The 27,322-nt window shown below is 49.6% G+C and overlaps 1 long non-coding RNA gene across 2 annotated transcripts in view; it reads left to right on the top strand.

Annotated features, from left to right (window-relative positions):
- Positions 1-19,938, top strand: part of LOC137658146 (uncharacterized) — a 103,755-nt gene extending 83,817 nt beyond the window's left edge. Inside the window, exons 2-3 of one of the 2 annotated variants that reach the window (XR_011047261.1) lie at positions 18,628-18,790; positions 19,743-19,938. This is a non-coding gene — a long non-coding RNA (uncharacterized lncRNA). Of the gene's footprint in view, positions 1-18,627; positions 18,914-19,742 lie in introns of those variants that run through there. The other variant, XR_011047260.1, reaches the window with a different exon arrangement.
- Positions 19,939-27,322: the final 7,384 nt, after the last annotated feature.

The following is a 27,322-nucleotide window of genomic DNA, read 5'->3' as shown; positions in this document are numbered from 1 at the left end:
GCAACAGGAAACAGGAAGAGGAGCAGCAGCAACAACAACAGGAAACAGGAAGAGGAGCAGCAGAAGCAGCATAATCAGGAAAAGTAGCAACAGGAGGAGGAGGAGCAGCAGCAGTAAAACCAGGGATAATAGCAACAACAGGGGGAGGAGGAGGAACAGCAGCAGCAGCAGCTAGAGTAGTAAAATAAAGGAAAGCAGCAGCAACAACAGGAGGAGGAAGAGGAGCAGCACCAGCAGCAGCTGGAGTAGTAAAATAAAGGAAAGCAACAGCAACAACAGGAGGTGGAGAAGGAGGAGGAAAATACAGAAAAGCAGCAACAACAGGAAGAGGAGGAGGAGCTGAAGCAGCAAAATACAGAAAAGCAGCAACAACAAGAGGAGGTGGCAGAGGAGAAGGGTAGGAAGAGGAGCAGCAGCAGAAGTAGCAGTAGCAAACCAAAGGAAAGCAGCAACAACAACAGGAGGAGGAGGAGGAGGAGGAGGAGGAGCAGCAGCAGCAGCAGCAGCAGCAGCAAAATACAGAAAAGCAGCAACAACAAGAGGAGGAGGAGGAGGAGGAAAATATACAATAGCAGCAACAACAGGAGGAGGAAAATATACAATAGCAGCAACAACAGGAGGAGGAGGAGTAGGAGGTTAACAATACAGAAAAGCAGCAACAACAAGAGAAGGAGGAGGAGGAGTAGGAGGAGAACAATACAGAAAAGCAGCAACAACAAGAGAAGGAGAAGGAGGAAGAGTAGGAGGTGGAGCAGCAGCAGCAGAAGTAGCAAAATAAGGAAAAGTACCAACAACAGGAGCTGGAGTAGCAGCCGCAGCAGTAAGAGGAGGAGGTGGAGCAGCAGCGGAAGGCGACGGAGGAGCAACAGCAGCAAAATCAGGAAAAACATCAACTACAGTTGGAGGAGGAGATGAAGCAGCAGCAGCAGCAGTAATAGCAGCACAATACAGAAAAGCAGCAACAACAGGAAGAGGAGGAGGAGGATACAAAGAAGCAGCAACAACAGGAGAAGGGGGCAGGGGAGGAGGAGCAAGAAGTTGAGGAGGAGGAGGAGGAGGAGGAGGAGGAGGAGGAGGAGCAGCAGCAGCAGCAGCAGCAGCAGAAGCCGCAAAATTAGGGAAAGTAGCCAAAACAGGAGGAGGAGGAACAGCAGCAGCAACAACAGGAGGAGGAAGAGGAGCAGCAGCAGCAGCAGAAGTAGCATAATCAGTAAAAGTAGCAACAACAGGAGGAGGAAGAGGAGCAGCAGAAGCAGTAGAATCAGGAAAAGTTACAGCAACAACAGGAGGAGGAGTAGGAGGAAGAGGAGGCGGCGGAGGATGAGGAACAGCAGGCGCAGCAGAAGCCGACGGCAGTGTTAGATTAGAAGGAGCAGCAGCAGCAACAACAGGAGGCGGCGGTAGTGCAGGAGGAGGAGGAGAAGCAGCAGCAAAATCAGGAAAAAGAGCAACTACAGGAGGAGGAGGGGGCAGCAGAGGAGGAGGAGGACGAGCAGTAGCAGCACAATACAGAAAAGCCGCAACAACAGGAGGAGGAGCAGCAGCAGCAGCCGCCACAACATCGGTGAAGGAGCAGCAAAATCCGGAAAAGTAGCAAGAACAGGAGGCGAAGCAGCAGCCGCCGGAGGAGGAGGAGGAGGAGCATAATCAGGAAAAGCAGCAACTACAGTAGGAGGAGAAGGAGGAGCAGCAGCAGCACAATACTGAAAAGCAGCAACAACAGGAGGAGGAGGAGGAGGAAGAGGAAGAAGAGTAGCAGCAGTGGCAGAAGCAACATAATCAGGAAAAGTAGCAACAACAGGAGGAGGAGGATGAGGATGTGTCATAGTGGGGACCTGTAGTCCTGGAGGTCCTTTTTTCAATATCAAACTTACCCGATGATCATATAGCTGCATCCCTGCTGCCCGACAGAAAAAACCCACGGGCGGAATACGCCAGCGATCGCTATACAGGTGGGGGTGTACATCAACAGCGCCATCTGTCAAGTAGGTACTCAAGTACTCTATGTCAACAAAGAACCAATTTTCCCTCTGTCGTGCCACTGGCAAGACCTACTAAATACGCCGTCCCTAACTGGATTTGTTTTCACAACGATTTGGTGAAGTACACTATTCCAGTTTTGAGCTTTCGCTATGCAGGGGTTTTATCTTCTTTTCAAAACTTGAACTCGTTTTGGATAGATTTATGGTGACGAAGAGAGTATGGACTCTCTTTCACTTTTAAATGGCCGACCCTTCCCTTAGACGGAAGTGTTGGTGACGAAGAGAGTATGGACTCTCTTTCACTTTTAAATGGCCGACCCTTCCCTTAGACGGAAGTGTGTTTAGGTTTTTGGTAATTTTGCTTAACAAGTTATAGATCTTTTTATTTTATATCTCTCCGCCTTTATAGGCCTCTTCGATTAACTTTCCATTTATTATAAACTTATAAAAATTAATTTTTATGTTTGTTTATATGCGACCTTTCCTAATAGTAGGCGGTCCTTACTTGGAACCGAAGTTAATTAACATTGAGCCCGTCATATCGTATTTACCTTTTAAGAATTTAATACTTTTTTAATTTTAATGTTTTATGAAAGAATTTCTTTGATAGTCTCGTACTGTTTTCAAAGATGAAATAACGTTTAGTTTTTTAGTCTCCGCAGTTGTTGACGTTCAGAACGTTCAACATGCGCTCTATCGTTACGATAGAGAGGGAGTGTTTCACGGTTTCACGTTGCAGTAAGAGTAAACCGATTCTAGCGTTTCGTTCATTCTTTCTTAGCTTAAATGGTTTAAATTCTAAATAAAGGAACTTTTTATTTGGGAAACCTTTCAGTTTTTTCCTTTAGCAAATAATATGTTTTAACGATATATAATTGGGCTCTTCTCTCAGGTTCTAAGTCTAGAGAGAAGAGAGAGAGAGAGATAGAGACGGAGGGAGAGAGAGGAGAATAAACGTTTCGTTCAAGCGGGTAACGTTGTTCTCGTTTTTTACTCTTCTCCCTAGTCGCTGTAGGGGAAGAAGGTAAAACGTTTCTAGAGTTTTATTCTTGTTCCCAGGCTTTATGCGGTGAGAGATTTTAAACGTAGTTTATTTGATCTAGTGTTTAGTCTCTTTTCCAGCCACTGAATTCTTTATCTTTATTTATGTTTTTCTGTTGCATTGTAAAACTGTTTTCGCAATTACTACCTTTTAATGAAGGATAGGATTGCGTGTTTCAGGTAGAAATCAGTTAAAGTTTCGATTTCAGTGAAATAAGTGCAAACAGAAAATCGAAAGTGATAAAGTGATATGCGCAAAGTGTTACAGTGTTGCGTTCGAGGGTTCGTCTGTTCGTGCCAGTTGTTCACCTAGTCCGGGACCTCTTACAAGCTCCCAAGCCCAGGGGAGAAGTAATGTCGAACGACTTATGGGTTCCACAGGCCTTGATCGACGAACAGACGTTTCCCTCCGTGGTTTCGGGTGTATCTACACACGTTGCCGACGTGATCGCCCCACCCACACAAAGACGAGAGAGCCCATTTATTCCTCGTCTGCGGAAGAGGTTTCTCGTAGAAACCATGGACCAAATCTTGCAGCTTTTTAAGTGCAAGTCGGTCCCTTCCGCGCAAGTCCAACGGCCTAGGTGTAGCCACTGGGTCAGTTCGGACTCGCTGCAGTCATCCGACGACTGCACACCTCCCAAGAGAGGCAAGGTGGTACCGCAACAGGCAGTAACTCCGTCTGTTGCCGCACCAGCTGTTTTAGACCCTCAGTCACAACGGACAGTAGCTCCGTTTGTTGCCGTTTTTTGTAGACCCTAGTGGTCTTTACTGCAGTCTATGCAGACTCAGTTAGCTGCGGTTATGCAGGAGTTTCGTGCGGAGAAGGTTTACACTGCTCTCGTTAGCCTACAACCTGCCACGGTTGTGCGCCCAGCTCACGCTGAGGCTGCCTGCTCCCACACTCCGGCTGCGGAGAGCTCCACCTCCGATGCGCGATCGACCCTGCCAGACGCATGTTAACGTTAGCCGACGTGCGGCTCCCTCCGTTAACATGCGTGAGCTACCGCATCAGCAGTGGGAAGGTGGAGTCAAGCTGCCGTGTTTTGACGCGATGCGTTAGTTTCCGCAACCCACGGCAGTCCCCACCACGCACCACCACTCCGCTTTGGTTGTTGCCTGCTCCCACACTCCGACTGCGGAGAAGGTTGACGATGCACCCGTTGGCCTACAGCCTGCCACGGTTGTGCGCCCAGCATGGCTGCCTGCTCCCACACTCTTGTTGTGAGAGCTCCTCCACCCTTGCGCAGTCGACCCTGCCAGACGCATGCTGACTCCCACAGACACACGGAGCACTCCGTTGCCGTGCGTGAGCTACCACAAGCTGCCGTGTTTTGACACGGTGTGTCAGCCTCCGCAACCCACTGTGGTTACCGCCACTCGCCCGCAGCAGACTAGTCAGTCAGGAGTTGAGGCTTCCCCACACAGCTTTGGTTGTTGCCAGCTCACAGACTGTCAAGCAGTTACATGACGTTGCCTTCTGGTCTGCTACTAATGCACCAGTGCTGTATGTCCTCACGCACCTGTTGTGGTTGACAGTTCAGTTTTGACAGTTCACAGACTGTCAAGCAGTTACATAACGTTGCCTTCTGGTCTGCTGCTTATGCACCAGTGAAACCCTCACTGAGATAACCTAGCTTTTCTCGGACATGGTTCCTGTAGATGAGAAAGTGCTGTTCTCCCTCCTTCTGATATTCCTTTGAGGACTCTGTCATTTGGAGAGGAGCCTTAAGCTGCTTAGCCTCCTATGGACTTTAATTAAAGCATAACATGCTTCCAGGGATGGTAAAGGGTTCCGCTTCAGTCGCTAACCCCGTCTGTTGCCACACCTGCTCCCATAGACCCTAATGGGCTTTGTTGCAAGACATGCAGTCCAAGCTTAGTCCTTGATAGAGGATTTTTTACGGAGAAGAACCTTCTAGCCAACAACCTTCCTACCGGTTGGTTGTACGCCCTGTTGACGCTGAGGTATCCTACTCACGTCCGCCAGTTGAGATGGTTCCTCCACCGGTGCGACCCAGTGTGGGTTGCCAGTCGCACGTTGACGTTAAGCGACTCTCGGAGGTGGTTGTGGACGTTCAGTGTGTCACTAGGAAGACGTTCAACAACCAGCAGAGGTGACTTGTTGTGACGCAGTGCGGCAACCTCAGCAACCCGGTAGGGGGTTGTCTGCACAACCCAGACAGTCTAGACAGTTTCGGGTTGACGCTGTACTTCCTCGCATCCCCATGGTTGACAGTTCACAGACTGTGCAGCAGTACCATGATCTTGTGTCCGGCTCCGTCACGCATCCACCAGTGCGACCGGATTCAGCGAGTCAGACGTTGCCCACTCCGTTGCCGTTTCCTCATCAGTTTCGGATGAGGAACCCTCTGATGAGGACATGGCTGAACAAGACGATCAACCCCCAGCCCTGCTATCCATCCAGAAGATGCTGAAGAAGGAACACGGCCCTGTCAGGCTGTGGATGAGTCTGGTTAGGACACTGTCATCCGTGGTTCAATTGGTGTCACTTGGAAGACTACACCTCCGTCCTCTTCGGTATCATCTAGCTCTTCACTGGAAAAGGACAAGACGCTAGAAGCGGTCTCGATCCCGGTTTCCGGAAAGATAAGTCTGGTCTGACTTGATGAAAGGACTTTATCAACCTTTGAAAGGGTCTTCCCCTGACTGTTCAGACTCCCAACCACGTTCTCTTCTCAGACGCATCGGACGTAGGCTGGGGTGCGACCTTAGGCGGTAGGGAATGCTCGGGATTATGGAACTCGAGTCAAAGGACAATGCATTTCAACTGCAAGAAGCTTCTGGCAGTACGTCTGACCTGGAAAAGCTTCAGGTCTCTCCTTCAAGGCAAAGTGGTGGAGGTGAACACGGTCAACTCCCTGCTTTGATGTACATCTCCAAGCAAGGAGGGACCTACTTTCTGACATGGTACGAGTTCGCAAGTGACCTCCTCTCCTGTTCAACAGGTCTAGACTTTTCACTAGTAACGAGTTTCATCCAAGGCAACTTGAATGTCATAGCAGATTGTCTCAGTAGGAAGGGACAATAATTCCAACATATTGGACCCTCCACAAGGATGTATGCAAGAGACTTTGGGTCACCTGGGGCCAGCCAACCATAGATCTCTTCGCAACCTCGATGTCCAAGAGGCTCCCAATACTTTGCTCACCTATCCCGGACCCGGCAGTAGTTCTTATAGATGCCTTTCTACTAGATTGGTCTCATCTAGATCTATATGCATTCCCTCCGTTCTAGATTGTCAACAAGGTACTGCAGAAGTTCGCCTCTCACGAAGGGACAAAGTTGACGCTAGTTGCTTCCCTCTGGCCCGCGAGAGAATAACTTACCGAGGTACTTCGATGGCTAGTAGACGTTCCCAGAACACTTCCCCTAAGGGTGGACCTGCTACGTCTGCCACGCGTAAAGAAGGTACTCCAAGGCCTCCACGCTCTTCGTCTGACTGCCTTCAGAATATCGAAAGACTCTCGAGAACTAGAAGTTTTTCGAAGGAGGCAACCAGAGCGATTGCTAGAGCAAGGAGAACATCCACCCTTAGAGTCTACCAATCGAAGTGGGAAATCTTCCGAAACTGGTGCAAGTCAGTATCCGTATCCTCGACCAGTACCTCTGTAACTCAAATAGCTGACTTCCTCTTATATCTGAGGAAAGAGCGATCTCTTTCAGCTCCCACTATCAAGGGTTACAGAAGCATGTTGGCATCAGTCTTCCGTCACAGAGGCTTAGATCTTTCCAACAATAAAGATCTACAGGACCTCCTTAAGTCTTTTGAGACCACGAAGGAGCGTCGTTTGGTTACACCTGGTTGGAATTTAGACGTGGTTCTAAGATTCCTTATGTCAGACAGGTTCGAACCACTTCAATCAGCCTCCCTGAAAGATCTCACCTTTAAGACTCTTTTCCTGATATGCTTAACCACAGCTAAAAGAGTCAGTGAGATTCATGCCTTCAGCAAGAACATCGGATTCTCATCCGAAACGGCTACATGTTCTACATCTTGGTTTTCTAGCCAAACACGAGCTGCCTTCTCGGCCTTGACCAATATCGTTCGATATTCCAAACTTATCGTATGGTTGGAAATGAACTAGAAAGAGTTTTATGTCCTGTAAGAGCTCTTAAGTTCTATTTTAAAAACCTTTACGAGGCCCGTCTGAAGCTTTATGGTGTTCAGTTAAGAATCCATCTTTGCCTATGTCAGAGAATTCTTTATCCTATTTTATCAGACTGTTAATACGAGAAGCTCATTCCCTTCTGAATGAGGAAGACCAAGCTTGGCTGAAGGTAAGGACACACGAAGTTAGAGCTGTCACAACTTCCGTGGCCTTTAAACAAAATAGATCTCTGCAAAATATATTCGACGCAACCTATTGGAAAAGCAAATCAGTGTTCGCGTCTTTTATCTTAAGAATGTCCAGTCTCTTTACGAGAACTGCTACACTCTGGGACCATTCGTAGCAACGAGTGCAGTAGTGGTGGGGGCTCCACCACTACAATTCCCTAATTCCAGAACCTTTTTAATCTTTCTCTTGAAATATTTTGGGTTGTCCGGAAGGCTAAGAAGCCTTTCGCATCCTACTTGATTTGGCGGGTGGTCAAAATCATTTCTTGAGAAGCGCCTAGATTAGAGGTTTTGATGAGGACCTTTAGTATGGGTTGCAACCCTTCATACTTCAGCTCCTAGGAGTCGCTCAGCATCCTATGAGGATCGCGAGGCTCAGTAAGGAAGACGTACTTAAAAAGGCAGAGTAATTGTTCAAGTCGTCTTCCTTACCAGGTACTTATTTATTTTATGCTTGTTATTTTGAATAACTGCTAAAATGAAATACGGAATACTTAGCTCATAATGTCAACTTGTAATGCTGGTCTCTACCCACCCCCCTGGGTGTGAATCAGCTATATGATCATCGGGTAAGTTTGATATTGAAAAATGTTATTTTCCTTAGTAAAATAAATTTTTGAATATACTTACCCGATAATCATAAATTAAAGGACCCACCCTTCCTCCCCAATAGAGAACCAGTGGGACAGAGGAGAAAATTGGTTCTTTGTTGACATCGAGTACTTGAGTACCTACTTGACAGATGGCGCTGTTGATGTACACCCCCACCTGTATAGCGATCGCTGGCGTATTCCGCCCGTGGGTTTTTTCTGTCGGGCAGCAGGGATGCAGCTATATGATCATCGGGTAAGTATATTCAAAAATTTATTTTACTAAGGAAAATAACATTTTGGAGCATTGGATAGTAAATTACAGTTGTCCTAGGGTGACTGTTTTTACTCATCCACTTAGCCTCTGTGTTTGGCCAGGCTGCACAGGTTATGGGAACTTGTTCCCTGCATCTATTTCTTGTCCATCCCTTAGAACACACTAACTTTGTTCTAATGCTGACATGTAGACCTCCCTTTAATGTTGCCTTACCCATTCCTAGGCTTCCCTTCTTAGTTTTTGGTAGGCTATCGGCTGGTTGTGAGGACTTGTTCTCTGTGCCTTCTAACTGCAGACCCCCTTAGAATGCCATATTAGTTCTAATGCTACAGTTAGGCCTTCCTGTCCTGCAGCCTCACCAATCTCTGAATCTCCCTTCCTTACCCCTCCCCCCTTTGTGCCTGCTGGTGCATCTACATGCCGTGGAACTTTGTTCTCCTCCCAGTCCAGTTCCTGGGGGACTGCAGTGTCCTTCATTGCTATATAGATGGACAGGAGAGCTTGTGGGCTATCTAGTCTGGCCCTAGGTAGGCGAGATTTTTATTCCTTCCCTGGATTAATTCTCTCTGCCACCTTAGAGACCACTCTTGGGTGGTCTAGTTGCCCCTTCCCCCCTTCGTAGCTAGGATATAACCTTTTTTGGGCTCAAGCCATGGCGTCCTGATGGAAGGTTCCTGTTTGGTAGCTTCCTTGGGTATAAGACTACTAAGATATTCCCAGAGAATTTAACCACAGGTTATCACAGAATTCTAACTTCTGGAGCGAGTATCTCAAAGGTTTCCCTTTAAGACATCGTAATACAACAGGGGACACGCATGTCTGGTCGTGCCACATAGCTATCTCCACCCCGAACAGAGTTAACGCTTCGGTGTGTAAGGGCTGAGAATAGCTGGGAGCCGTTCCACAGCTAATCTCACTCGTGGCTACTACTGATACTCGAGACGTAAACAAACGGACGCCATTGCTCTAATGACGTCACGAGCGTCTTTATCCTTTGTTTAGTAGCTGCCCTACTGAGACGGATTTTCCCTTGTGTGAACTTTATCGTTTTGCATCTTCGCTATGTCGTTACCTTCAGCCTCGCCTTCTTCTGGAAAGTTGAGTACAAGGTTCCAGTATTGTTTAATTAAGCTCTGGCCGTAAAGTAAATATTATTTTGCGAAATAATTGATGTTTTGTGGCAGAGCTGTGCCTCTACCGGACCCGCCATTTTATGGCGTCGTTGTTGTTTTGCATGTCTTATTTAGTTAGCCACAACAACGCTTCCGGCTTTATATACTAATCGAATACATTAGTTTATTTAGTCTTCATAGCTAGGAACTTTTATTTCGTGTTTAGACGCTTTTTATCGGTCATCGATTGACCTCATACCAGTCGGCTACTATAGCCCCCAGGCCAGGAGCCTATATACAAGTGTTCATGCATGATTTATCAGTGATCCTAGACTAAGTTATGAAGATAGTGGCATTATTATTTTACAATACTTTTGACTAGTGATGCAAATGTTTTCGCCTTCAGGGACCATATAGGGGATAGGCTAGTCAGTGATTCTTACTAGCCTAACCTAACCTTAGGACCCCTATATGCTTCCTTCATCCCCTGCCTTGGCATTCCCTCTAATTAGCCTTGATCCCTTTTCTGAGTAAAGGGATTCATTGTCTAATAGAGTATTATATCGCCTCTCAGTCCTCCCTAAAGGAATGAACCCCCTTTAGGATTGCGTCTGAGAGTGAGGTTAGGCTAGCCTACCTCTATGGCTAGGATAGTCTGCGACTTTCCTGCGATAGCGATACGTCTTCTTCCTTGCCTAGTTCAGGACTTTTAGCCCTGATCTAGGTCGGGTTAGGAAGGTTTCTCTGTTCCATGCTGAAACTGTACTCTTGCACCGTTTTAGCCGATCAGCCTAATCTTAGGTTAGGGAGTGTCCTCCCTTCCCTTTGTGGCCGCTCTGGTACAGAAACCCTTCCTGGGAAGACCCCTCTCTTCTCCCTCCCCACCTATCTCTTGTATAGCCTAGCCTATGCTTAGGTTAGTTTATACTCATCTGTCCCCTGTCCTACAACTCCTCCTTAGGGTGGATGAGTAGGGCTACCCGAGCTTCCTTGTGCAGTCCGCTCTGGTACATATACCTTCATAGTGTCCTATAAGGTTAGTTCCTAGTGTAGCTCTGCATAAGGGAGTCTCCCCCCCCCCATCTTGGGTGTTCCCTAGTCCTCCCTTGGGCTACCTGCTCCCGGTCCCTAGTGACCCCTGCATATGGATGATAGAGCCTGTCTCTATCATGGGTACACCCCCTCAGGGAGGGGGAGGGATGTCTGGAACCCTGAAGGTACTTCCTGCATCCTTCCCCCCCTCCCCCTGTCTCTCTATCTATCTGGGTGCCGGTCTCTTGCCGCCTCTTATGCCGGCAATACCTGCCTCTTGGTGACTTCCCTACCCTTGCCGCCAGCCCCCCGTGTTCCGAGGGACTGCCGGCTGCCGCCGGCTACTACTGGCGGCTCTCCTACTCCTATCTAATCGTCCGCTTGCCGGTCGATCTCCGGAGTGCCGGCATATACTGCCGGCAACCCGATACTACCTGTACCATCCTTACCCCAGTCACCAATCCGGCATCCTCCGACTGCCGGAGCCGCCGCTCCCTGCCGGCGTGCCGCCGTTGTGCCGGCGGCCGCCATCCTGGTATCTAACTGACTTTTGAAAATTGTCTGTTCTAATGCCAGAATCTATGCTGGAGCGAGCTCCGGCGTGCCGGCGGCTTGCCGGATACCCCGGAGGCGTCAAGAATACTTGCACCCCCTCTCTGTAGCTATCATAAGACTAAGATAGCCCTACCTGGCAAATAGATAAGCTGCTTTGCTTCTAAGATCAGTACCTAGTACTGCTCTATTAGTGATCATGCTGTCTCTTTGCATTCTTCTATTTCCAGCATGCTATGTGCATCTTAGCACGGCTGGTTGCCAGAAGCAGTTACCCTTAATGAGACCTTCTGGCTCTTATCTGGGAACCGAATGAATTCGATCCCAACCTTGTCCTTGGCTTTCCATGGAGTTCCAATATAATGGGAATCCTAGGAAACTATATCCAATGATCTCGGTCATTTGGATTATCCCAGGACCAAGCCTATGGTAACCAGCCGGGCGAGATGCATGGAGCGTGTTCTCCTTTACTGTTTCACTCTCTATGCATCACACCTTATATAAGTTAAAATTAATGATTAATATTAACTTAATTTAAGAGCCATTCCTATGACTCCCCCATACTCATTTTCTCTTTCTTCCACAGGAGGAGCAGATGAAGTGCGATTTCGCATACTGTGCCGTGAAACGCTCCCAGTTTTACGGACATACGGCGTGCAGGACTCACGCCCCTTGCTCAGACAAAAGAGGGGATTGGAAGTTCTGGAATCCTCTGGATTGTACGGTCTGCCAGGCCTACCTAGTTGAGGCCTTCCATAACCCTCCCTCAGCGGAGGTTAGAGACATTGCTCGTGAGAAACTGCGCAAGTGGGTGCGTGGTTTTCAGAGGAATGCCACTGGACCGTACCTGGCCACCGAAGAACTGAGGTCCCTGCTGTTCCCTAAGGCCTCCCCTGATTCAGTGGTTCCAAAGGAAGCAATCCCCACTGTCCAAATTACGGTGGAACCTGATGTGGTCATGGCTCAGTCCATGCACGAGTGTCGCCTAGATTCCGAAGAGGATGAACAGATCTCTGACGTCTCGGAAGACACGGAGAAGACGCTTATGGCTCAAGGAGCCGAAGAGGACGAAGACAAGGTGGAATACACCGAGTCGGAGATTGGAGCTACTCCCTCGTCCATCCCTCCGCCTACTCCTACACCGACGGATGTGTCCATTCCGTCTACCTCCTCGACCCCGGATCCTTCTTCCTCTACACAAGAACTGATCCGACTGATTAGAGCTGTCATGGACGACAGACTGAAGGAGAACCAGGAGTCCATCAGGTCTATGATTGGATCCAGAGAACCGAAGAAGATCTCGGTTAAGGATCTCCCAGCTTGCTCTCATGCCAACCCGTGGAGGTATGCAGAGCATATGGTTATTGCGACCGGCAGGATCTTTGTTAGTGACAAAATCGGCACGGTCCCGTTGGAAGATGTGGAATTCTTCCCAAGCTTCGAGGCCTACCCGGACTGTTACGTCCGGCTTCGTTCTGAACCTGCCTCGAAGGAGGAGACCGAACCTAAGGAAGAGATAGTGTTCGATCTCGCAAAGGCCCAGGCTATGCTAGCCTCCGCATTTAAGAGCAGGGGCTTTACCTGCTCTAAGCTTCCTGCCTTGAGCAAGAAGCATCCTACTTATGTCGCTCCCGACACTGCGATTCTTCCATTTTTGGAAAAGGCCTTGGCTGCATGCCTTAAGGCGGCGGAAGAAGGGAAACCCTGCCCTGCACTGGAGGAGTGCAGACCCTTCTCCATCGTAACGCCCCCTGACACTAGACAATGGAAAGATGTCCAACATACTTTCGTTGTGGGTAGGCTCGATCCTGACGTTGCCGGACGTCAGTTTAATGAAGACCTCCCTAAGCTCAATGATCACCTCCTTCGCCGGGAACAAGACACGAAGGAGAGGCTTGCAGCGTCTCTTTCTCATCAAGTCCAACTTGAAGTTATGGCCTGTGACACAGCAGTACCCGATCACTACATGGTACTGGCCAAATCCCACTTACTGACGGTAATGAAGGACTTGTACCATTTCATAAAGGCTCGTAGAGCCTGTCGTGAATTCGTGTTTGTCGGTGCCACCGTGAAACACGAACCCCGGAGGCTGATTTCCTCCAACATCTGGGGAAAGCACCTGTTTCCTTCGGACCTTGTCAAGGAAATAACGGACAGAGCCGCCACGGAGAATAGGAACCTTCTCCACAAGTGGGGCATGTCCAGGAAAAGGAAAACCTCTCAGGACGATGGACCTCAGCCTAAGAGGAAACCTCAGAAACCGAAACCCCAGCAACGTCAACAAAGACGTCAGTTTCCGGGACCCGCTACCTCCCAAGTGGTTGCCCAACCACAACAGACCTTTCAATTGGTCCCCCAACCGGTGTTGTCACAGTCACCGGTCTTCACCCCTGCCTTTGAACAGCCATCCACTACCTTTCATGCCAGAGGTAGAGGCTCGTCCAGGGGTGCAAGCAGAGACGCCTCTCGTCGTCCCTCCAGAGGTAGAGGAGGAAAGGGAGCTAGCGGCCGAGGCAACAAGTCCTCGGGACACCAGAAGCAATGAAGTGCTTCCGGTGGGAGGAAGACTCCGCCAATTCCAGGATCGTTGGACCTTCGATCCTTGGGCACACAGCATCATCAAGAACGGTCTAGGCTGGAGTTGGGTGCAACCACCCCCAATCTTCCAGCGGTTCTTCCAACAATCGACCCCCATTCTGGAAGAATATGTTCTAGACCTCTTGAACAAGAAGGTGATAAGGAAGGTAAAGTCCACCAGGTTCCAAGGGAGACTGTTTTGCGTTCCCAAGAAGGACTCAGACAAGCTCAGAGTCATTCTGGACTTATCCCCCCTCAACAAGTTCATAGAGAACAACAAATTCAAGATGCTGACGCTTCAACAAATAAGGACCCTTCTGCCTCAAGGTTCCTACACGGTCTCTATAGACCTGGCGGATGCCTATTGGCACATTCCAATGAACCATCACGCTTCCTCCTACCTAGGATTTCGACTCCAAAGGAAAAGCTACGCCTTCCGGGCCATGCCATTCGGCCTCAATGTGGCCCCTCGGATCTTCACAAAGCTGGCGGATGCCATAGTACAACAGCTCCGCCTAAGAAACGTCCAGGTGATGGCCTACCTCGACGACTGGCTAGTCTGGGCTCCATCGCCCGAAGAGTGTACAAAGTCTTGCGACGAAGTTACCCAGTACCTAGAACACCTGGGATTCAAGATCAACGAGAAGAAATCTCGCCTCTCTCCAGCTCAGAAGTTTCAGTGGCTGGGAATCCACTGGAATCTTCAGTCACACCGCCTTTCCATCCCCCAGAAGAAAAGGAAGGAAATAGCAGGGTCTGTCAAGCGACTACTGAAATCCAAACGCATTTCAAGACGACAGCAGGAACGAGTTCTAGGCTCTCTACAATTCGCCTCAGTGACAAACCCAGTGCTTCGTGCACAGCTAAAGGATGCCGCGGGAGTCTGGAGACGATCGGCATCCATCGCTCGAAGAGACCTCAAGAGACGGCTTCCAAACAGACTTCGACGCCTCCTAAAGCCGTGGTCGGAAGCAATGGCCCTGAAAAGGTCCATTCCTCTCCAACACCCTCCTCCATCACTCAACATCCACACGGATGCCTCACTGGAGGGCTGGGGAGGTCACTCCCACCTGAAACAAGCTCAAGGGACCTGGTCTCCACTATTCAAGACGTTCCACATAAACATCTTGGAGGCCATGGCGGTCCTTCTTACTCTGAAGAAGCTATCCCCGCCGCCCTCGATCCACATCCGTCTAACCCTAGACAACTCGGTGGTAGTTCGTTGTCTCAATCGCCAGGGCTCAAGATCGCCCCAGATAAATCAGGTGCTTCTCCCAATCTTCCGTCTGGCGGAGAAGAAGAAGTGGCACCTGTCTGCAGTTCACCTACAAGGATTCCGCAACGTGACAGCGGATGCTCTATCTCGGACAAACCCGATAGAGTCGGAATGGTCTCTAGACGCAAGATCATTCTCCTTCATCTCTCATCAAGTCCCAGAACTTCAGATAGATCTCTTTGCAACGAGCGACAACAATCAACTTCCTCTGTACGTAGCCCCGTACGAGGACCCCAAAGCAGAAGCGGTGGACGCCATGTCACTGGACTGGAACAGATGGTCGAAGATATACCTGTTCCCTCCCACCAACCTTCTGTTGAAAGTCCTCTCCAAACTGAGAACCTTCAAAGGGACAGCGGCCCTAGTGGCTCCCAAGTGGCCCCGGAGCAACTGGTACCCCCTGGTCCTGGAGCTGCAGCCCAAGCTGATCCCTCTCCCGGGCCCAGTTCTCTCTCAACAAGTACAGAAGTCGACTGTCTTCGCTTCATCATCGAAAATCAAGGACCTTCATCTCATGATTTTCTCTCCCTTGCCGCAAAGAAGAGGTTTGGGATCTCGAAGAAAAGTCTAGACTTCCTAGAGGAATACAAGACCGAATCCACGAGACGGCAATATGAATCATCCTGGAGGAAATGGGTCTCCTTTGTTAAAGCAAAAAATCCTAAAGAAATCACCATTGATTTCTGTATGTCCTTCTTCATTCACCTTCATGGACAAGGATTAGCAGCCAATACGATTTCAACCTGCAAATCGGCTTTGACTAGACCAATTCTATATGCTTTCCAAATTGATCTGTCCAACGACATCTTTAACAAACTGCCGAAAGCATGTGCTCGCCTACGCCCAGCACCCCCTCCGAAACCGATCTCCTGGTCACTAGACAAGGTGCTCCATTTCGCCTCCAACTTGGACAACGATTCATGCCCCCTCAAGGATCTGACTCAGAAAGTTATATTTTTATTTGCTCTCGCCTCGGGAGCTCGAGTCAGCGAAATAGTGGCATTATCAAGAGAAGAGGGACACATCCTGTTTGCTGATTCAGGAGAAGTGACCCTCTCCCCTGATCCGACGTTTCTCGCCAAAAATGAATTACCCACCAAAAGATGGGGCCCTTGGAGAATATGCCCCCTGAAGGAGGATGTCTCTCTATGTCCAGTAGAGAGCCTCAAGGTCTATCTTCGCAGAACTTCAAACTTTGGTGGAGGCCAACTCTTCAAAGGAGAAACATCGGGCAGCGACCTGTCACTGAAACAATTAAGAGCGAAAATCACCTACTTCATTCGCAGAGCGGATCCGAACAGTACACCCGCTGGTCATGATCCTAGAAAAGTGGCATCTTCTCTGAACTTCTTTCAGAGCATGGACTTTGAGAGCCTTAAAAACTTTACGGGCTGGAAGTCCTCGCGAGTTTTCTTTAAACATTATGCGAAACAAGTGCACGAAATCAAACATTTTGTGGTAGCCGCAGGTAGTGTTATGAAACCTGCACCTAACTCTGCGTAGAACAGTGAGTTATTTGGGACTCTAACTCTTCGGGTGCCTATGTTGACCCTCGAGTGATTCATAGTGATGTCTAAAAACACTTAGTGCTTTTATAACTGTTCTTATCCCAGGTGAAATGTCATAGTGTTACACAAGTGCCGCATGCCTTGAGCATGATGTGTTATTTAAAGACTTGCGTTCCTCGAGAACGAGTACCTACTAATCCTGAAATTCCCTTTCAGATTCAAGAGCAAGCCTTTATTTCTATGTACATTATTATTACTGTAAATGAACTTTACTTTTGCTGTAAATTATTTAATTTCTGCATTGTGAAATAAAATTTCTATTTTATTACTTATGCGTCTCTTTCAGCTCCTACTTACTATGAAATACATACTGTCATAGTTTTATTTATTCCTCCTTTCTTATGGTCATGAAGAATTTAAGATGTCTATCCTTAAATTATATTCACCTTGTCTCAGTAAGGTTCCTACTCGAATACTTACTTCTGATAATCAGGAGATGAATCCTACACACAGTGCCCAACCACCACTGACCTACTCAGAATGTTCCTATACAAATATCAAACATTCTGCTTCATCTCTAAGCTCTTAAAAAGCTCTTCTGTCAAGATGAATAGTCCTTCAATACCACTTTGACGTCGGCATAGCCCATGGGAACTTCCTACCAATGGGGGGCAGGATACTTCGTTCCTATGGTTCTTATCTAAGATTACTTTGCTATTTTGTCAATGCCTAGGCACTTAACTCTGGGGGAAAAATCTACCACGATACATTGATTCTCTGGTACTCTTCCATCAGGACGCCATGGCTTGAGCCCAAAAAACGGATTTTGAGCGAAGCGAAAAATCTATTTTTGGGTGAGATAGCCATGGCGTCCTGATGGACCCTCCCTACTACTTCGTCAGTTTGTTCCCACCCTACACAATTGTATCATGGTGATGGGCAGCAACTGGCGCCAGGATAAAGACGCTCGTGACGTCATTAGAGCAATGGCGTCCGTTTGTTTACGTCTCGAGTATCAGTAGTAGCCACGAGTGAGATTAGCTGTGGAACGGCTCCCAGCTATTCTCAGCCCTTACACACCGAAGCGTTAACTCTGTTCGGGGTGGAGATAGCTATGTGGCACGACCAGACATGCGTGTCCCCTGTTGTATTACGATGTCTTAAAGGGAAACCTTTGAGATACTCGCTCCAGAAGTTAGAATTCTGTGATAACCTGTGGTTAAATTCTCTGGGAATATCTTAGTAGTCTTATACCCAAGGAAGCTACCAAACAGGAACCTTCCATCAGGACGCCATGGCTATCTCACCCAAAAATAGATTTTTCGCTTCGCTCAAAATCCGTTTTATTGTCTTAGGAACTGCAGTTCCTTTTGTCTAGTCTAATTACCCTTGCATTTGAGTTTCTCTCAACCACTATGTAGGCTAGGCTTGCCTGCATAGTATTTCCTATGGCCTAACCCTATCCAGACAGAGAGCTAGTACCCCTTTGGGTTATCCTCTGCCACTTTAGTAGTTGCCTAGTCTATGAAAGCAGCTTCTCATCCTGGGCTATGTAGCCTACCTCTTACCACATGTGGAGTCTTAGCTCCTTTGCCAGGTAGGTTTATCCTGGCAGAAGTATTGCTTTCTGTCCCTGCCTCTAGTCTTGTTGGCTTGGGTTCTTAGCATTGGTTGAAAGTTGGCTATAGGGGGAATTCCCCTTGCCCTCTGCCACTTCAGCTGCAGCCTTAGGTTGGTCATCTACACCTCCTTTTCCTCTTCTCTATGTGATAACATTATTCTCTGAAGTTGGTCGATTGGATCCCGCCTGGTTGTCAGGATATCCCCTGAATTTACAATTTCTTGCATCCTGGTTATCTTTGGCAGATTTATTAATCTACTGCCTTTCATTTCCCGTGACTTTCCACCTTGTAAACTGGACAATGCCTCTGCTGCATTGTGTCGACATCCTTGGGGTGTTGAAAAGTCAGTTCATGATGCCATGGTTGCTAGGAATAGCTGCTGCCTTAGACCCAGCTACTGCTGAATTTGCCACCTTAGGTTGTCTAATAGACCGACTTTGGAGGTACAGTATTGGTTTTCCGCCGCTGTGACGCTTTCTACAACACTATCTTTTATAAATATTTCATGAATCTCTAAAGATTTTGAGCTGTTAGGCATGAGTCTCCACTCTAGAGTAGCAGTAGCCATGTGTGCAGTAGAAAATTTTATTCTAGAAATATTTTTAAAACATTTCTATTGGAATATTTATTTATATGCTATCTTTAAGATTGAAATTTTTTAATGACTTGTACTCATTAAAAATTTTCTATCTTTACAGGTTGCTGAAGACATGGAGTGTTCAACGGTATCCTGTACCTGGCGGGTCAAGTTGCCTTGTGGCCTCAAGACATGCCAGCAGTATGCAGACCGTCACATTTCTAAAGGGTCCTTTGCAATGTGGGAACCAGGTGCCCCTTACCTTCCTCCCATGGAACTCATATGTAAGTCAAGTAGGCTCCCGCCTAAAATAACATTTTCAGACCAATAAATCTAGTATTGAGATTTGATTCTAAATGAGTGCTTGACAATTGAAACCATACATAATTAATAAAGCATTTTTATCATTTAAGTTTTTTTTTTTTTTCAATAGAAGTATAAGCATACAGTATTAGTCAGAAATTAGAAGTAAGCCACTACTGTATGATAATTTGAAAGATCACATGTCCCTTTAAATCAGTCACTACACAGGAACTTCCCGCCCAAGCTGCTGTAGTTTTTAGTGACCCAAACTACTGTAGTTGCCAATTGTTGCTTTTTAAGTTGCCAATTTATCCAAAAATAAAAGTACAGTACAGTATCATCTTTTTATAGGTAGTAGGTTGGCCAGGGCACCAGCCACTCGTTGAGATACTACCGCTAGTGTGTTATAGGGTCCTTTGACTGGTCAGAGTGTACTACATTGAATCCTTCTCTCTGGTTATGAATAGTCTGGCCTATTCTTTACATATTCTCCTCTGTCCTCATACACCTGACAACATTGAGATTACCAAACAATTCTTCTTCACCCAAGGGTTACTTAAAGTTCTCTTGCTTGAGGGTACACTCGGGCACACTATCCTATCTTATTTCTCTTCCTCTTATTTTGTTAAAGTTTTTATAGTTTATATAGGAGATATTTTTATTCTAATGTTACTGATCTTAAAATATTCTATTCTTCCTTGTTTCCTTTCCTCACTGAGCTATTTTCCCTATTGGAGCCCCTGGGCTTATAACATTCTACTTTTTCAACTAGGGTTGTGGCTTAGCAATTAATAATAATGATACTTATGAATGTGATTGTATTTCTACATCATTCACTTACAATTAAATTATCTAAAATTGATGGTTTATTCCATTCCATTGTAATCTATTTTTTTTTTATCTATGGTACCTTTTCTTTAATGTTTCTATCAGTTTTTTGGATGTTACTTAATATCAGACAGAATAGGACCGACAAGGACTTTTGAATCCAAAGAGAATTGCCGACTATCCTTGCTTACAGTTTTAAGATGCTGATTAAAACCTCAAAATAAGAATACGTGGGACATGAAATCTTCAGAAGGCTACTTAATGGTATTCCAGTGGCAGTACAGTACTTAGAATAGTGAAAAATTATATTTTCATAATAAAATAAAATTTCGAACATACTTACCCGCTGGTTATATAAGAATGGCTAACGTCCCTGACGCCTCGGCAGAACTATTCAAAACTCGCGGCTAACGCATGTATGCCAGGTGTACATTAGCGCCCTGGTGGACTACAGGTAGAACTACTCCCACTTATTCAGATTTTCCTTGCCCCTTGGTCTCTAGGGGGAGGAGAGTGGGATTATAACTTATATAACCAGCGGGTAAGTATGTTAAAAAATTTATTTGTTCCGTAACCGAAATACAAACCACGCTATTTACAAAGGGTTTACTTTCGGCGTAGCAGAAATGACGAGCCATTAGATTTTAACGAGGGTTAAACTACCCCCGCGCTAGTTAGCACGGTGGTAGGGGAGGGGTAGCTAGCTATCCCTCCCCCCCACACACCGGTGAGCTGCTTCACTTCACTTTTGGCTCGGACGATGTACAGACGTGTCTGTCTCGTCCTCGCATTTTTGACAGCCTTAATATGTTTTTCTTTTTCTTACAGTTGTGTGTGTGAAGTTGGCCTCTACCTTTTCTTCCCATTATGCGTAAGTGCCCTGGACTCCCCGACCGCCCCTGTGGAACATTCATGTCAGCGGTCGATACAGACCCTCACACCTTTTGCCCGCAGTGTCGAGGTCAACGGTGTGAAAGTGATAATGTTTGTATGGAATGTAGGGAGTGGCCTACCTCCCAGTGGGAGAGGTTTGCCCGGCGGCGTAAGAAGAGTTCTAAGCAAGACCGTTCTCCCTCAGGAACTGCCTTGGGGAAGGAAGGCTCCAAGGACTCTTCTTCCGTTGCCCGAACCTCCTCCGAAGCTCCCACTCGTTCGGTCTCTCGCGAGAGGCCGCAGAGTAGTAGCGTAGGTCCTTCTTTTGTTTCCCAATCTCGGGGTTCGGGAGAGGGTGTTGCCTCCCATAGCGAGGCAGCTCCCCCTCCTCCTCCGGGGGAGGACATTATTGATTTTGTTGATTATGACCAAACTGTATCTAACAATGATCTTTTCCAGCTTTGGGCTTCCTTGGGGCTTAAGGGCTCGCCCTCCAAGGAAGCCCTGTTTGATCTGATCCAGTTGGGGGCAGTTGTCCAACAGTCGCCGGTAATACCAGAGGTAGACCCTCTGGCTATTGTCGACGTTGTTGTGGCAGAGGCGTTCGACGGGTCGGGTCAAACCCCAGCTGCTGCTGTTGCGGATGTTGCTGAAGGCTCAGGTTCCCCCTCTGAACATCCTTCGAGGGGGAAGCTGGGTCCAACGGTCTCTCCTGCGGGTGTTCCTCCCCCTCGGGGGAGTGCACTAACAGAGACTCCTCTTCCGAGGACCGACGACGGCGATACCCTGCCTCGAGGTCGTCTTCGCCGTAAGGCTCGCCCTCCTCTTCGCCGCCGAGGCCTTCCTTCTCCTTACAAGGGAGTTAGGAGCGCCTTCTCTTCGGGTCTTCATCTTCATCGTCCCCTGCAAAGGATTCTTCTCGTCGGGAGCAGACCGTGGCTGTGACATCACTGGACCTCTCCGCAGATCGTTCGCGATCTCCTGCGCCTGCCAGATCATTCTTGTTAATTCAAGCACCGGTCCCCTCGGGGCAGAAGGGCTTATCCCACAATGTGGGTAAGTCCCTTCCACGCCAGGTTTCACCTGTGCGCCCTTCAGTAGCGCGCAAGCACCACCGCTCTTCTGATCGCCAGCGCCCTCCTGCTTGTCAGCGCTCTCCTGCTGAAGAGTCACCTGACTCTTCTTGCCAGCGCTCTTCTGCGTTCTCCTGCTCGCCAGCGCTCTCCTGCGGATGAGTCTACAGACTCTTCTCGCTAGCGCTCTCCTGATCGCCAGCGCTCTCCTGCTCGTCAGCGCTCTCCTGCTCGCCAGCGCTCTCCTGCTCGCCAGCGTTCACCTGCGCACCAGCGTTCACCTGCGCACAAGCGCTCTTCTGTTCCTGCTGCTCGTCAACAGTCTCCTGAGCGCCGTCAACCTCTTGCTCGTCAACAGTCTCCTGAGCGCCGTCAACCTCCTGCTCGTCAGCGCACTACTGCGCGCCCAGTTCCTGATGCGCGCCAACCTTTGCCCACGCGCCCACGACCTTCGGATCTGGGCGCAAGCAGGGACATTGATCCTTTGCCTCGCCACCGTTCCTCTGCGCGTCAACCGCCGCCTGCGCACCACCGTGCGTTTTCTCCTGTGCGCACTTCTAAAGTGCATGCGCGCCCGCGAGCCCACGAGTCGATTCCTGAGCCCGCCCACGAGCATTCGCCCTCGAGCACATAAGCGCCTGGCCCTGCGCCCCAGTTGGCAACTTCTCTCCGCGCTTCTGCGTGCCATCCTACGCGTCAGCGATCTCCTACGCGCCCGCGCGATCCTTCGCCTGTGTGCGAACGCGCCCGCGCGATCCTTCGCCTGTGTGCGAACGTGCCCATGCATGTGATCGCCACAGGTCACCGACTCGCCCACGCGCTAACTCGCCAGTGCGCGGTCGGTCGCCTACTCACCCGACGCGTCATCGTTCGCCAACGCGTCATCGCTCGCCAACGCGCTTACACTCGCCTATGCTCCACCGATCGCCTACGCGCCATCGCTCTCCTGATCCCCAGCGATCGTCCCGGAACTCCCGCACACCCTCACCTGTGCATCCACGCACTCCTTCGCCTGCGCGCCCACGAGTCCCCTCGCCAGCGCGTCCACGCACCCACTCACCCGCGCGCGACCCAGCAGTTTTGCCATCGCGCGAGCCCCAACGTAATTCCCTCCGGGTTTCGCAGCGCGGCCAACCTTGCGAGTTGCCGGGCGCCACGTACTTCCAGATCGTCTTCGCGATCGCCAACTCATAAGCGACGAGCACGCGTCCAGGAGCAGCAAGATTCATCGGAGAGGTCCAGGCAACATTCTTCTTCCCTTTCTTCATTTCAGGCAGTCCCAGTAGTATCCACTCTTAAGGATCAGCCGGTCCCCTTCCCTCCAGCGGGAATCGCTAACACTGCGTCAGTCAGCCGCCAGCCTTGGTTTGGTTCCCTGATGAAAGCAGTCGTGCAGGCTATGAAGCCAGCCCTCGCTGACCTGGGACTAAAACCAAAGGCTCCCTCGCCCCCGCTGAAGAGAAGGAGAGGAGTGGATTTCACGGTAACTTCTCCCAGGGTTAAGCTGGCTCCCAAGAGGTCCGTCGGGAAGGCCCCTTCCCCTTTGCAGGCGTTTTCTCCTTCTCCTGCGCACAAACCTTTCCCGTCCTCAGGAGAATCCAGCGAGGTGAGGCACTCTCCCACAGCAGCAATGGGAGGAACCCCACCTCAAGGAAGAGAAACGTCTCGCGTAGGAGGGACCCTCCAGACCTCTTTGCTAGAGTCCTGTATCCCTCCCAGGAGGGAGCCCAAGGACTCAAAGACGATCCCCAAGTCATCTTCGAGGATTCGTCCAGAGCCAACCATTCCCCGGGAGAACGTCCGCGGGTCCCCCCAAGAAGAGCCAATGGGGACAGGAGACTTAGCTGCCAGTCCACAAGGAGGAGAGCAGCGCGAGTCAGAGCATGCCTTCTGGCAGGTCCTTAATCTAATGAGGCAACTCAATAGTTTTAAGGACCCCGAGACCGCCCCTCGCGAAGGCAAGGATACGGTCCTGGACCAAGTTTATGGTATTCAGAAGCCCCCCAAGGCCAGTGCAGCCCTGCCATGGTCCCAGGGGGTGAAGAGTGCCAGGGACAAGGTCGAGGGTCAGCTTTCCGAGCTCGCCTCCTCCAGCCGTTCTTCTGCCGGGAACAAGCTCCTACCACCTCCTCGCGTTCAGCAGAGGAGGTACTTCGAGATCATGGAGGAGTCTTGTTTAGCTCTTCCCCTCCACCACTCTGTGGAAGAGCTCACCAGGGGTCTCTCTCTAGAGAAACTCAATGCCCGGCAGGTGACATTCTCAGCGTCGGAGATCCTAAGCCAAGAGAAAGTCGCTAAGTGTGCCATGCAATCCACTTCGTGGCTGGATGTCTGGCTAGGGTCTCTGGGCATCCTATTGCACTCTGAGGACTTGTCCAAGGAGAGCAATAGGAAGGCCCTGGAGACCTTCCTCCTCTCGGGCACGCGCTTCATCGAGTTTTTGGCTCGCCAGGTCACTAACCTGTGGGCTAACTCAATTCTAAAGCGTTGTGATGCGGTGACTGAGAGGTTCCACCCGAAGGTCCCCGCTATGGATGTCAGCAAGCTCAGACATTCCTCCATCCTTGGAGGAAACCTGTTTGAGCCCAAGGATATAGAACGGACAGCTGAGAGGCCCTACAAACCTCCAGGTCCTCAACAGCAACAGCAGCCTCGCAGGACACCGAAGCAGGCTCCGGCAGCTAAGACCAAGGTGTCTAAACAGCAGCCCTTTCCTGTCAAAGACAAGAAGGGCGGAAAGTCCTCCAGGGGAGGCAGAAATCCTAGAAGAAGCGGCCGAGGCCGCAAACGCTAGGATTGGCAATCCCCCTGCGTGTCCACCTGTAGGGGGATGCCTGCAAAGTTGCGTGCACAGGTGGCAGCAACACGGGGCTGATTCCAGGACGGTCTCTGTGATCGAACAAGGATATCGCGTCCCGTTGATAACATCTCAACCTCCCCTGACAGTGAATCCAGTGTCGTTGAGCTCCTATGCCATGGGATCGGCAAAGGGGCTAGCCCTTCGGGCAGAGGTCGAGACCATGCTCAAGAAGAATGCTCTCCAGGAGATCGTAGACGGCTCCCCAGGCTTCTTCAGTCGACTCTTTCTTGTAAAGAAGGCGTCTGGAGGCTGGAGACCCGTCATCGACCTCTCAGCCCTGAACAAGTTTGTCAAACAAACTTCGTTCAGCATGAAGACAGCAGACACAGTCAGACTTGCAGCGAGACCGCAAGACTTCATGTGCACACTGGATCTGAAGGACGCGTACTTCCAGATCCCAATCCATCCGTCTTCCAGGAAGTACCTAAGATTCAGCCTAAACAACAAGATCTACCAGTTCAAGGTGCTGCGTTTCGGTCTCTCCACAGCACCTCAGGTGTTCACCAGTGTGATCACACTGATATCTTCGTGGGCGCACTGGAACGGCATCCGTCTCCTCCGTTATCTGGACGACTGGCTGATCCTGGCAGACTCGGAGTCGACCCTTCTTCGACACCGAGACAGGCTTCTGGGAATTTGCCAAGATCTAGGGATCATGGTAAATCTCAAGAAGTCCTCTCTGCTCCCAACACAACGACTGGTATATCTAGGCATGATATTAGACACCATTCTCCACAACGACTTTCCATCAGACGACAGGATAGCAAGGCTGAGGAGGGTTGCAGAGCCTTTCCTCAGTCGAGAAGTCCTTCCAGCCCAATCTTGTTTACGTCTCTTAGGTCACCTAGCCTCCTTGGCCCGTCTAGTTCCCAATGGCCGCCTCAGGATGAGATCTCTGCAGTGGCGGCTCAAGTCCCGGTGGGATCAAGGAATCGATTCCCCGGACTCTCTGGTCTCGATAGGACCTGCAGAACGGACGGACCTGCGGTGGTGGCTGACCGACGACAACCTTCGAAAGGGAGTGGATCTTCTCGTCCTTCCCACGGATTTGATGCTGTTTTTGGACGCATCAAAAGAAGGGTGGGGGCCCACGTTCTGAACCAGAGGGCCTCAGGCCTATGGTCAGAATCAGAAAAGTACCTCCACATCAATCTGCTAGAGATGAAGGCCGTATTTCTGGCCCTTCAACAGTTCCAACAGACCCTGGCAGGCTACTCCGTGGTGGTGATGAGCGACAACACCACAGTAGTGGCTTATATCACCAAGCAGGGAGGTACCTTTTCACAAAACCTATCCCATCTTGCAGTAGAGATACTGAGATGGACCGAAGTCCACTCGATACGTCTATCAGCTCGCTTCATTCCTGGCAAAAGGAATGTGCTTGCCGACAGTCTGAGCAGAGCTTCGCAGATAGTGAGTACCGAGTGGTCTTTGGATCCTCAAGTAGCCAACAAAGTCCTGACTTTGTGGGGTTCCCCGACAGTGGACCTGTTCGCGACAGCCTTGAATTTCAAGCAGCCGCTGTACTACTCCCCAGTCCCGGACCCCAAGGCACTCTGGCAAGATGCCTTCCAACAACGGTGGGACAACGACGTCTACGCCTTCCCACCGTTCTGTCTGATGAGAAGGGTGCTCAACAAGACCAGACTACAGTATCGGTCAACCTGTCGATGACCTTAATAGCTCCGCTATGGCATCATGCAGAGTGGTTCCCGGACCTTCTGCAGCTCCTGACGGAACTCCCGAGAGCTTCCCCTACGACACGAGCTACTCAGACAACCACATTGCAACATCTTCCACAAAGCCGTAGCATCGCTTCGGCTTCACGCCTGGAGACTATCCAGCGTCTCCTCACTGAGAGAATCTTTTCGCAACAAGTTGTGGAAAGAATGTCTCGACACCTGCGAAAGTCATCCGCAGGGGTCTACCAGGCGAAGTGGAGAGTCTTCTGTGGTTGGTGTCATGGGAGGGGTATCTCTCCCTTCGATGCCACTATTCCAAGAATAGCGGAGTTTCTCTTGTATTTGCGGGAGGAAATGCGCCTTTCGGTCTCGGCGGTGAAAGGCTATCGCTCAGCCTTAAGCCTAGCCTGAAAGGAATAGACATTTCCTCCTCGCTGGAACTTTCCTTACTCATACGAAGCTACGAGCTTACCTGCCCTCAGTCGGAAGTGAGACCTCCTCCATGGAAAGTGGTTCGGGTCCTCAGGGCTCTAAAGAGACCCCCGTTCGAACCATTACGCCAGGCCTCTGACCAACACCTGACTTGGAAGACGGTATTCCTGCTCGCTCTGGCTTCGGCCAAGCGGGTCAGTGAACTTCATGGTCTCTCAAACAACATCGCCTATTCAAGGGGATGGGGGGAGGTAACGTTCAGGTTCGTCCCCGAGTTTGTTGCCAAGACTCGGAACCCTGGAGTGCCGGACCCATGGTTCGACTCCTTCAGGGTTACGAGTCTCCTTTCCGTAACAGATGACCCAGATCATCTGCTACTTTGCCCAGTAAGAAGTCTGAGACTTTATCTGAAGAGAACAGCTGCAATCCGTCCCTGCGTGCAAGCTCTGTTTGTGAGCACGGGAAGGACGAAGAGGAGGGTCACCAAGAATACCATCTCAGCCTGGATTCGACGGACCATTCATCATGCCTTGAATCCAGACACTCCTCCGTCATGTTGCCCTAGAGCACATGATGTCGGGCATCGCCACGTCCCTGGCCTTCAAGAGAAACTTCTCTGTGATGCAGGTGCTACAAGCTGGGGTCTGGAAGCGTCAAATGACCTTCACAGCCCACTACCTGCAGGACGTGACCCACACGAGCCTCGATATTTTTTCTATCGACCCTATGGTGGCTGCACAACAGCTGGTCTAACCTCAGGCTCCT

The sequence above is a fragment of the Palaemon carinicauda genome, chromosome 19 (assembly GCF_036898095.1).
Source record: "Palaemon carinicauda isolate YSFRI2023 chromosome 19, ASM3689809v2, whole genome shotgun sequence".
Lineage (NCBI taxonomy): Eukaryota > Metazoa > Arthropoda > Malacostraca > Decapoda > Palaemonidae > Palaemon > Palaemon carinicauda.
This window is presented reverse-complemented; position numbering and strand designations above follow the sequence as displayed.